At 50.9% G+C, this 12,220-nt stretch overlaps 1 pseudogene; it reads right to left on the bottom strand.

Annotated features, from left to right (window-relative positions):
- Window positions 1-2,778: 2,778 nt before the first annotated feature.
- LOC139000455 (protein Shroom2-like) lies at window positions 2,779-11,141 on the bottom strand (annotated as a pseudogene).
- Window positions 11,142-12,220: the final 1,079 nt, after the last annotated feature.

Genomic DNA, 12,220 nt, shown 5'->3' with positions numbered 1-12,220 from the left:
ATGCTTAGCCATGTCAACCACTCTGCAAGAACACAGCAGTGCTCTGTCCTCAAATGCACTCATTTAAATCCGTATGTTATGTGAGTGGGCACTGCCTTGCCCACCTTCACTCTAAAACAGCAGTTCTCAACCAGTGGGTAGTGACCCCTTTGGGGGTTGAACGACCCTTTCACAGGGTCGCCTAAGACCATTGGAAAACACATATTGTTTTTGTGATTAATCACTATGCTTTAATTATGTTCAATTTGTAACAATGAAAATACATCCTGCATATCAGATATTTACATTACAATTCATAACAGTAGCAAAATTACAGTTATGAAGTAGCAACGAAAATAATTTTATGGTTGGAGGTCACCACAACATGAAGAACTGTATTAAAGGGCTGTAGCATTAGGAAGGTTGAGAACCACTGCTCTAAAACATGGTAAACTTAAAAAAGTGTTTTTATTGATTTCAGAGAGAAAGGGAGAGAAATATCAATGAGAGAAAATCATGGATTGGCTGTCTCTTGCACACCCTCTACTGGGGATCAAGCCCCTCGCATGTGTCCTGACTGGGAATTGAACTGTGATATCCTGGTTCATGGCTTGATATTCAACCACTGAGCCATACTGGCCAGGATTAAACATGGTAAACTGACTTAAAAATGGCACATAAAGAGGAAAGTGTGGCTGGAAGAATTGAGAAATGCCAGTGTGCCCAGGTGGATTTCTGGAGAAAGGCAGCAATGATGAAGTTCCTTTATGTGCAATGTCAACCCAGATAAACCAATAAGGCTGGAGCTTGGAAAAGATCAGTCAGCTGAGAATAGATGAGACGATACAAGAACAGAGTTGTGGAGTGTGGGCTGTGGAGGTCTCTCCATCCAAGAGAGCATCCTGGACCCTGCCTTGTTGCGGGGCTGACAGGTAGTGCTTGTGCAGTCACTGCAGTGGGTGCCAGGGAAGGGTGCCGTTCTCTGTGGGCCTGCCAAGTCCCCTGCACCAGAAGTCAGGTGACTGCAGGCCTTTGCCCACACGTGATAGAACCCCATCAGAAGGCACACTGCCCCACCCCATCTGGCACGCAGATGTCAGGATGCAGTGTTTGTCCATGATTCCTGCATCTTGCCCTTAGCTACAGCATTTCAGACAGTGACAACTTCCACCTCCTTCCGTAGACTTTCTTCCTCCTCTCTTGCTGGTGGGTCTCTGGTCTTGCTTTCCCTCCCCCAAACCTCAAACCCTCCAACCATGGCCTTCAAAAGCTTCCTCCCAACTAATGAGACCAAACCAGCAAGTCAGCAAGTCTGTGGTCCATGTCCTGAGTGCATTTCCTACCAGCATGTGGGTGTAAGTGCACAGAGAAACAGAGCTAGAAATGAAGATGCAGAAACGGGCCAGCAGAGCCCAGGACAGAGTGTCCTATGGAGGTAACACTTGCAAACCCACCTTGAACAGAGAGACTGCCACAGAAGCAGTTATACCTCACACTGGGCTGGGCCCTGAAAAACTCCCAAGAGTGAGTCTCACCTTACTATCCCAGCTTCCTAAGTCCCCAGCAGAGGAGTTCAGAATGGAAAGCCTCAATTGCACTCCTCTCCCCCTCAACTGGCCGTGCCAATTGAAGGCCATGAAAAGCAAACATCTTCCTTAAAACAGCCAATGAGACGGAGCTTGGATGCAAAGCCTCCCTTTCTCTGAAACCTACTCGAAAATCTTCCCACTGAACTTTACCAGGTCATCTCTCAGGGAAAGCATACAGGAAGATGACCCTCAGTGGGTTTTTGCTCATTTATGACTATGAAAGCACATTTCCCCCAAAGAGTTGACTTTGTGCAAATTCCATTTGTGGCTGTTACTGGGATTTGGGATATAATGTCATTCTCTCTTCCTCTCCCATCATCTCAATGGGATGGGATCCCCCAGTCAGTGCCAGGCCCCTGGCAGCCACTGGTTAGGTGGGTGGAGTGGCTGGTAGGTGGCCAAGAAGGGGGGACCCAACAGCACCTCCAGCCACTGGATCCACCTACAGGTTCCTTTTGGCATTGGCTCTGGGCCCTCCAGAACACAGTCTTCATTGAAGACTCTGAGATTGGGGGAGCAATAATAGAATGTGGGACAGTTTAGATTTGCCACAAGGTTTAAATACTATACTAGAAAAGAAGCCCACACTACCGACTGCATTTCGAAATGTTTATGTCTTGATTCAAAATGCTATGCCAGACAACAAATACAGCCCATTTCACTTACTGTCTCATAGACTAAAATCTAAATGGATTTCAGCACCCAAAATGTGCTAACAGGAGACCATAATTCACTGTCATCTAGAAGAACTGACTAAAGGAATATCAGGCTGGTACCCCTCCATTCATCCATTAGTCCCTCCTTTCACCCCCTCTACACCCACCCACATCCCCACACATCTCTCTATTCATCTGCCAGATACCGTATTTCTACAGGTTCCCCTTCCCAAGCTCGGCAGGATCACCAGCTGCCAATTGCCCTGCAATGCCCCTCACCCCCACCAAGGAAGGCTCTTGGCACCCCAAGGATGGCTGTACAAAGCATCAAGGCCCTGAGGGAGAAATGAACTTGACTTGTTGAAGGGACAGACAAGTGGCCACTGGGGAAAGGAAGAGAGCGTGAGAAAGGGCAAGGCAGGGAAGGCGGTGGGGAAAGGGGGGCATCCCCTGGAAGGTCAATCAGGACTTTGTATATTATTCCAAGTGCAGGTAGAAAAGCCTGAGTGGTCTGGAGGGGGCAGTGGTAACCTGATTTCCATTTCCAAAACAGCTCACCAGCTGCTGGGGGAAGAAAGGACCACAGAGCCAAGCAGCTGTGAGGAGGCCATTGTGGGGCACAGGCTGCTGAAGACAAAGCCTGGCTGGAAACTGGGAGAGGAACACAGACCCCAGAGAGTGTGGGAGCACTGCTCATGGGATACCGATGGAGGCGGGGAGAGGGCTACTGCTTGTGCAGTGGTGGAGGAGAGTAGCTTACACCAGAGCCCAGAGGAGGGTGCAGAGGAACAGAGATCACAGGGATCCCTCTCAACTGTGCCACCAGACAGGGAGAGCAGCAGACAGCAAGGGGGCAGCTCCATGAAAACCTTCCAAGAGTTGGCGAACTCCTGCATGACATGAGCTCAGTCACTGCCCTCCCCGAACCCACTCACCTGCAGAGAATGCTACTGCTCATGAGCAGTGGCCAGCCACTTGGAAGGTCAACACTTACAGGGAGAATCCCTGGCCAGAGGTTGCATATATGCAAGGCTCAGCTTCAGGCAGCCAAAGAGCCCTTCAGAGAGATTTTGCCAAATCCCTGGCTTTGCCAGAGGCACCCATGTAAGGCCTCCTCTTCCCTTTATTTAAATGCCTGCACATCAGGTGTGACCTCATCTGCTAGGTGATGGAATGAAACTTCCCAAGAGCTGATGCGTAGAGTTGGTTAGAAGGGACAGGGACAGGCAGACACTTTTCCATGTTATAGACTAACTACTTCTTTCCTTCCCCAAAATTCACATGCTGAAGCTCTGACCCCTGGGACCTCAGAATATGACTATATTTGGAAATAGGTCTTTAAAGAGGAGATTAAAGTAAAACGAGGTCACTAGATTGGCCCTGATCCAATAAGACTGGGGTCTTACAAGAAGACATTAGGACACAGACACATGCAGAGGGAAGAACAGATAAGGTCATGGAGAGGCAGCCATTGGTAAGTCACAAAGAGAGGCCACAGGAGGAATGAAACTTGTCGACATCTTGATATTCAACCACTGAACCATGAGAAAATAAATCTCTGTTGTTGATGCTGCCCCGTCTATGCTCTTTGGTTAAGGCAGCCTCAGCAAACTGCTACAGCCAGCTGTTGGGGTCCCCAAGTCAGTGGAGGAACATTTGCAGAAGTGGACTCTAGTTGGTCATGACAAATGAGCCCAGAGGCCTGGTGCAAAACCCCAGAAAAACAGTGGGAGTAGATAGCTTATGATAGTAGGTAAGATGGGTTGCTCACAATGGGAAAGTTGAAGCAGACCAGTGCTGCTGGGTTAGATTCATCTTTCCTCAAACACCATCTGTCTTCCCCATAACCAAGCCAAAAGTGTACTGTCCCTCTCACCTGCAAGATTCTGAAGCACCATGTAACTATTTGTTGTTGTTGTTAATCCTCACCCCAGGAGATTTTTCCATGAATTTTTAGAGAGTTCAAGGGATAGAGGGAGGGAGAGAGAGAGACGGAGAAAAACATTGATGTGAGATAAACACATTGATTGATTGCCTCCCACGTGCACCCTGACTAGGGCTGGGGACTGACCTGCAACCCAGTCATATGTCCTTAATCAGGAATCAAACTGGAAAGAAACCCTTCAGTTTGAAGGCTGGCTCTCTAACCACTGAGCAACATGGGCTAGGGTACATGTAACTTTTTACAAAAATTAGAATTCTGTGCTACCACTTCCACAGTATGTACTGGTGTCTGTCCTTTCCTCCCACACTTTGAAGAACCTTTGTTGTATTGGTCTTCATAAGGAACAGAGTCATCCTGGCCAAGTCACTCAGTTGGCTAGAGCGTTGTCCCAATATGCCAAGATTGGGTTTGATCTCGGTCAGGGCACATACTAGAACCAACCAATGAATGCATAGATACATGGGGAAATAAATCAATCCCTCTGTCCCAAATCAATCAATGAATTAAAATTTAAAAGAACACAGAATCCTGAACCCCACAAAAATGGCCTCAGGTGGTATGAGCAAACAATGGTTCTTACCTTGCTGTGCTCCTGTCATCCCAACAAAGTACAACAAAAACCACTTTTCTTTTTTTTTTTAAAATATATTTTATTGATTTTTTACAGAGAGGAAAGGAGAGCGATAGTTAGAAACATCGATGAGAGAGAAACATCGACCAGCTGCCTCCTGCACACCCCCTACTGAAGATGTGCCCGCAACCAAGGTATATGACCTTGACTGGAATCGAACCTGGGACCCTTGAGTCCGCAGGCCGACGCTCTATCCACTGAGCCAAACCGGCCAGGGCCAAAAACCACTTTTCATTACCTCACACTGCTCATCAGATCTGCAATTTACACGTCATACAGACACATTTATGTTACCTTGAACTTATGTGAAACACGTCCTCAAGTCTCCGCAGTATAGGCTTTGTGTTTGGTGAGACAGGCCTTTGCCTGAATTTCATTTCTTTTATTCTCAAATGCAATGTTTCCAGGGCACCCCCTCATGCCAACACTTTAGAAACTAAACTCTCTCTGAAAAAAGTTGAAAATGACGCCTCTACATTCCTAGCCTAGAATTTCACAAATGCTTGCTACTCCAACAGTACCCACAGTCCTGAAAATTGCTGGATTTATAGCTTATCAAAGCACCTCCACAAGGTTTCTCCTTCTGTTAACATAAAGAACCTTCCTATATGGAAAACACAATAATACCACAATGGCATTAGAGGGCGTCACCGCTTTTGGTATGCTCTCCCAGCAGCATGTGGGCCCATGGGGGAGGGACACACGAAACCGGGGACACTGGGTCACCTGCTTAACAGTCCCTTCAGGTTTGGCCAAATCCAGACGCCCGACCCAGGCATTCATACATCATAAAGAAACGCACCCCCAGAAGCCTTCTTAGTCACCTGTACCCAAAATTTGCCTACCTCGGGGTAAGAACCCTGTCCTCCTGTTCTCTGTGCTCACCAGGGTCCTCCACTTGTCTCTGTGGCTTGATGGATGCCTCCTGCCAAGGGCAGCACAGGGAGACAGAGTCATCTGGCTGCCTTATACTAGACATCTTTTATTACCAATTCTCATTGTGGGTGTGCCCTGCGAGCCTGGACCACGAGGGCCAGGATGCAGCCTGTGGGCTGGTCCCCACACTAGCTATGGGCTGTGTCGGAACCAGGAACAGATCCATGTCCACCACAGCCCTGGCAGGAACAGAACTCTACATGAGGGCCATAAAGCTATGGGATACACTGGCCAAAAAACCCCCAACCTGGCTCATCCTCACTGGGGCAAAGCCTCAAGCCCAGTACGTGCCAACCTGTGGGATTCTCGTCTTCCTCACTGAGCGAGCAGGGACTTGTAGAGGTCATGCTGTATGGGCTGCAGGCCAGGGCACCTTCAGGGCAGGAACAAATGCTCCTGGAGTCCCTGGGCCTTCCAGAACCCAGACTCTCCACACACATACCCTGAATGTTGTGCGATAATCCTTTTGCTAGAAAAACTGCACCTGGTGCTGTGGGAAATCTTTTGTTGAGCATATGTAGGTTTAAGAGGCAGTAAAAGCAGAGAGACAGAAATACTATTGATGTTAAAATATGGACATAGATATGCAGCTTGTTAGAAAGCTTGACATCAACTTTGGCCATCAAAACTCTTACTTAAAAAAAGTGCAATAGTGTAATGATGCAGTGCTTTAAAAAATATTTTTTATTGATTTCAGAAAGAGGAATGGAGAGAAAGAGACAGCAATGTAAGAGACAAAAACAGATTGGCTGTCTCCTGTGTGCACCCCAAATGGGCATTGGACCCACAACCTGGGCATGTACCCTAACCAGGAATTGAACTAGCAAACTTTTGGGGCTCAACCCCAACTGAGCAACACTATCCAGAGCTGCATGACTTTTTAATTACATTTGCCTAAGAACAGTCTTTTAAAATATTTGCAAAAAGAATACTAGAAAGGACAGACACTAGAAATATTAAGTGATTAAATGACATCCATGTTTGAAATCCCCTTCAGAGGACAACCTACAATTTTCTAGAGTTTCCCCAAATTTGTTCCTTGGAACTAAGCAGGGACAAGCTACTGAGGGAGAGGGAGACAGCTGCAGCAAGAGACGGGAGGGGAGGTGGTGGGGAACATGCCAGGAGTGGGTGAATTATGGCACCTTAAACCGCCATGAATAAGCCAATTTTGCCCCAGAACCCATTCATGCAAGTTGATGCTACACGAGCAGCATAAATGCTGCAATGAGTGGATGCAAGTCATGCTGACGCTGGCCCATTATTTTTGGGGGGTGCCCTATATGTCCCTAAGACAGTGGTCAAGCCCGGCTGGTGTGGCTCAGTGATTGAGTGTTGACCTATGAACCAGGAGGCCATGGTTTAATTCCTGGTCAGGGCACATACCCAGTTTTCAGGCTCAATCCTCAGTAGCAGGGGTACAGGAGGCAGCTGATCAATGATTCTCTCTCATCATGGATGTTTCTATCTCTCTTCCACTTCCTTCTTCTCTGCAATCCATAAAATCCTATATAATAAAAGCATAGTATGCAAATTGTCCCCTCCACAGGGAATTTCTCGGGGAGTGTGACCAGGAAGTGGGGCCCCTGAGGGAAAGGAGGAAGTATCTGGATGGCAACTGGCAGCCTAGGAACCCTACCAGTGCACACATTTCGTGCACTGGGCCTCTAGTAAATAAGTAAACAAACAAACAAATAAATAAATAGACAGCGGTGGGGGCGACCATGAGCTTGCCCGAGTGTGCCGCTCACCTGTTTGTAGAGGTCTGTGGAGGGCGAAGACCATGACCTCTGTGAACATACTGCAGCCTCTCCTGTTGGTCCAGGCCCACGTCCAGGATGTCGTCAGCCGAGTGGTTTCTCCCAGAGCCCTTGGCTTCCAGGCTTTTGCCCTGTTTCCTCCAAGAGGCTTGATACTCTGCAAAGGTCCCGAGCCTCTGTGGCGGTTCTGATTTCCCCATCCTTCCTGCTTTCCTGGGACCACTGGCGTTATCTCCAAAGTAGGTGGTGCGGACCCTGTCCTGGGGCTGAGGTTCGTCACCCTGGTCCCCGAGGCTCGCGGCCGGCAGCCTATCCGGCTTCTCCTTCGGGACCCCAGGGAACGCCTTCCTTGACCTGGACCTCTGCAGAACCAGCCTGCTGGTCTCCTCGAAGAACTTCCACCTGTCGGCGAATGTCCCCACGGTGTCCTCGGGGTGCGGGCGGGGTCAGTGATTCCCTGAGTGCCCCACCTCATTCATCTCCGGCTCTGAGTACGACTTCAGTTTCTGCTCCACCGTGAACCGTTTCCGGCCCTCATTGAGGGCCACATGAGATGGGCCCCCTCCAGATGAGGGTGGCCTGGCTAGGCCCACCCCTTAGGGGGTGGCATCGAGATTTGGGCGGTGGTCCCTGGCCCTGGGTTGTTCCCGGAACCCTGTATAATGGTCCGCTGGGCTGCGGTCCATGTCGCCCTGCTTAAATGACATGGACTTCAGGACACCGGCCTGGGTCTCTTTCAGGTGGTCCTTGTAGGTGCGCAGCAATGGAGTTCCTGGGGTGGGCGCCCCCCGCCAGCTGCCGGCCTCCCCACCAGCCTCAGTGGGCACCGCCAGTGCCATTGAGCTCTGGCTCTTCTGCAGCCAGGCGCGCCGCAGCCGGATCTCGTTTCGGAGGGTGGTGGAGAAGCGGTTGCTGCTCGGGTTGGCTTTGCCCACCTGGGCATCAAAGGGCGCTGGCCTCTCCCTGCCGCCCTCCAGGCCGCCCTCCGGCCGGGGCCCCTCCTGGGTCAGCGAGTGCAACAGGGGCGTCCTGTGGGCCGAGATCTGGCCACTCTCCCTGGTGGCCCACTGGAAGCTGCCAGCGACTCTCTGCACGCCGGCTCTGTCGCCAAGGCAGGCTCTCTGCGGCTCCTCCAACCCTCAGTCCCCTGGGTCGCTCCGCTCCCCCTCATGGGCGTCCAGGGCCTTCTGGTGATGAGGGGGGTGACAGCGTGGCTTCTGGCCCGCTTCGTGTGTGGCAGGACAAGCATGGGCTCCCAGAGGGGAGCTGCAGCGCCAGCAGCCGTCCCCAGGCTGAGCTGTCTTTGCGCCTCCCTGGAGGTCCTGGCTGGAGGCCACGGAGTGGTGGTGGCTCTGCCCAGTGCTGTCCCCCTTCCGGTTGACAGCACTGGGCTGCCTGGCCGGGGTGGGGCTGGCGTCCTGGAAGCTGTAGGTGGGGGACTCCTGCGGGGCCCCAGCGAGGGTGCCACGCGGCTGCCCCCTGGACACCACAGCAGGCCTGAGGCCCTCGTGGAGGGAGGTACTCTTGTCGCTGCACTGGCTGGGGTGCTGGCACATGTCGGCAGACGGCGGGAAACGCACGTCGGTGCTGGACAGAGAGGCCTGTAGCTGGCTGGGGGTGCTAAGGTTGGACGGCCACCTGCAGTCCAGGGGGGCGGCCGAAGCACAGCCCAAACTCTCTGGCAGCCTCCACTCACCAGGGCGTGCCAGCTTCCGCTGCGGATCGGCGGGCTCTGCCTTCCAGTCGCCCTGGGACTGAGCCCCGCTCAGGCCAGGAAAGTGCTGCGCAGTGGCCGCCTCGGGAAATGGAGGGCCCTGGGCCTTCTCCTGGCTCTTGGTGGTGGTAGTGGTGGCTGGGTGGGGCGGGGGGAAGAGGCGCCGCCCTCTTCTTATCCGGGACATGTCAGATGGGCCCCAAACTGGACCTCCCCAATGTGGACAGCTTGGGCTCAGGCGTGTCCTCTGACCCCGGGCTCCTGCTGCTGTCCCAGGGGCCCCGGTGGGGAAGCACCCTGGTGTCTCCTCTAGGCCCTGGGGATCCTGCCGGCCACCTGTCCGGGATGCCTCCCTCAGGTCCACTTTGTAGAGGATGTTGTCCGTGGAGGAGGCATCGGCCTTGGGCAGGGTGTGGTCAGGCGTGTTGTATGCCTGGTGCAGAACGAGCTGTATGCCGAGTCCCGCTTGCTTGGGCCGCCCAGGTGGTTGATGGTCCTACTAGACTTGGCCAGAGCTGGAGGGTTGGTCCAGGCTGTCTACGCTGCCCAGAGAGCTGAAGTGGTCCGAGGTGCTCTGAAGGCTCGTCAGCTCCCACACACTGGACAGGTCCTGGGAGGAGGAGCTGGGAAGCAAGAAGCATAGGAAGAGCTTGTGTTAGAATTGAGTCACTGCAAAGGGTCAGGCCTCACAGCACTGGGGACACAGCTGGCCTTGTATAGGCATGGGCCAAGCGACAGTCACTCTTCTTGGGAAGGACTGAGTCCTATAGTGCTGCTAGTCCATCTCTCATCGCACACCCACAGGCCACAGCAATGCCGTGTTGACACGCCCCCCCGCCAATTAGTAGGTAGGCACAGTAGTTGGCAAACTGAAGCCCATGACCCAAAAACCGTTTTAGCATTTGTTAAAGTTTTTGGAGTGGGTGGGGATAGGATCAAATATTAATATTGCAGCTGACCAGTCTGGCTCCGCAGTTGAGCATCGAGCCAGGAACAAAGAGGTCTTGGTTCAATTCTCAGTCAGGTCACATGCCCGGAATGTAGGCTGGAATCCCAGTAGGTAGTGGGGCAGAAGGCAGCTGATCCATGATTCTCTCTCATCATTGATGTTTCCATCTCTCTTTCCCTTCCACTCTGAAATCAAAAAATATATATTTTTTTAAAAAGAAATGTTACATGACCTTTGAAATGACATGAAGTTCAAATCCCAGTGTTCACAGTCAATTGACACAGTCTGTGGCTGCTTTCTAGCTAGACATGAGTGGCTATAATAGCCCTGGACACAGAGTCTGAAATAAGTCCCCCTCTGCTGCCTACAGGACACACTGAGAAACTCCAATTGAAGTAGTCACCCTCTGATCTCCACAGGACATGCCGTGGACTACTGATTAAAATAGTCACCCTCTGCCACTTTTGAAAAGCCATGAACCCCTGGTTTAAACAGTCATCCTCTGCCCTACACTGCACATATTCTGGACCCTTGATTAAAATAATCACCCTCTTAACAAAACAAAACAAAACAAAACAAATCACAATGTCCTAGCTTGTCTGGCTCAGTGGGTAGAGCATTGGCCCAGGTTCCATTCTGGTCAAGGGCACATACTTTGGTTGCAGGCTCAATCCCTGGCCTTGATCCAGAAGCAACCAATTGATGTGTTTTTCTCACACCAATGTTTCTTTTTCTCTCTCTCTCTCTGGAAAATTAAAGGAAAAAAATATCCTCCATTGAGGATTAACAAAAAAATTTTTTTTAAAGTAGTAATAGCATAGTGTCAATTTGCAGCCCATGGTACACCATGGTAGATGAGATGACACAAGTGATAGGCTTTATCCATACCACCAACTGCTGCTGTGTTCAGGTACCTGATCAAACCATGCAGGGCTCACTGGAACTGCACATGAGTGGCCAGAATACAGGTCTGAACGAGCATGGGGTCTAAGAGCAGGAAATGAAGCATTAGGTGTGTTACACGCAGGGAGAACATAGTCAACTCAGGAATCAATTCTCCTGTGAGGACTAACAGCGTGGGCCTGGCCACTCTCCACGGGGGAACTGTCCACACATGTTAAACACTCTCAGTAAAGCCAACGTTAAAACAAATAAAAACAAACACCTGTGGCTGCTTTAGGTTTTGGGAGAACCAGAATTGTTGGGAGCCATTATAAATCACATATACATCTCCAGCTTACAACAAGAGGTTTCTGGCTCCTCCAAGCCAACTCCCGGTTTGGCCTGGAGTTAAAAGTTAACCTTGCGATTTAGCCTGGAGTTAAATAACATACCCTCACCCTAAGCACAAAGCAAGCTACATCTCCGCTGATAAGCTGCTGACATTCCAAAGTCTGTTACATCCTTAACGACTTCCTTTGCCCACCCCCTTCCTCTAGAAACAACATAAATACCACTCGCTGTAAAGAATAAAACTGAGGCTTGATCAGAACTTTGTCTTGCCTCCATTTCTTCTCGTCTCCTATCCTCTCATTCCTTTGCAGGATTTGTTGCGGTGTACCCACGAAGCGTGCCCTGCAGGTCGGGGCATAACTGGCGCCCAAACGTGATCTCCGCTCTCCAATCCTCCTCAGGAACGTTCACTTTTTATGTCCGGCCGGACCCCCTTTGGCGCCACTGGGATCGCCCTGTGAGTCAGCCTGCTTTTTTCCTGGTCGCCGCTCTGCTTACCCGCTTTGCGAGTCAGACCTGTTGCCTTGGTAAGTGAACGCATTCATTTTGGATAGGCATTCTCTTCCCTCATTGCCTCCCCCCTTGTCTTCTGCCTCTGGTCCACTTTGAGCACTCTCTTGTCGTTTCGGGGAAGAGTGAAAGGTACCCGATTTCGGCGGAGAGAACTCCGAATCACTCAGGCTTGTCCCTTGGTTTCGTTCCACGTGGTTGACTCCTTCCAAAAACCCTGCGTTCACCTTGTCTTAGTGGTCTTTCTGAGAAAATGGGGACTCCAGCTGAGACTCTGAAGTAAGTGTTTTTGCCTACTTTAAAGCTTAAACCGTCCAC

Source organism: Myotis yumanensis, unplaced genomic scaffold, assembly GCF_028538775.1.
Source record: "Myotis yumanensis isolate MYYU_CA2020_CCGP unplaced genomic scaffold, mMyoYum1.0.hap1 SCAF_24, whole genome shotgun sequence".
Lineage (NCBI taxonomy): Eukaryota > Metazoa > Chordata > Mammalia > Chiroptera > Vespertilionidae > Myotis > Myotis yumanensis.
Note: the sequence above shows the minus strand (reverse complement) of the source record. Positions and strands in the feature narration are given on the sequence as shown.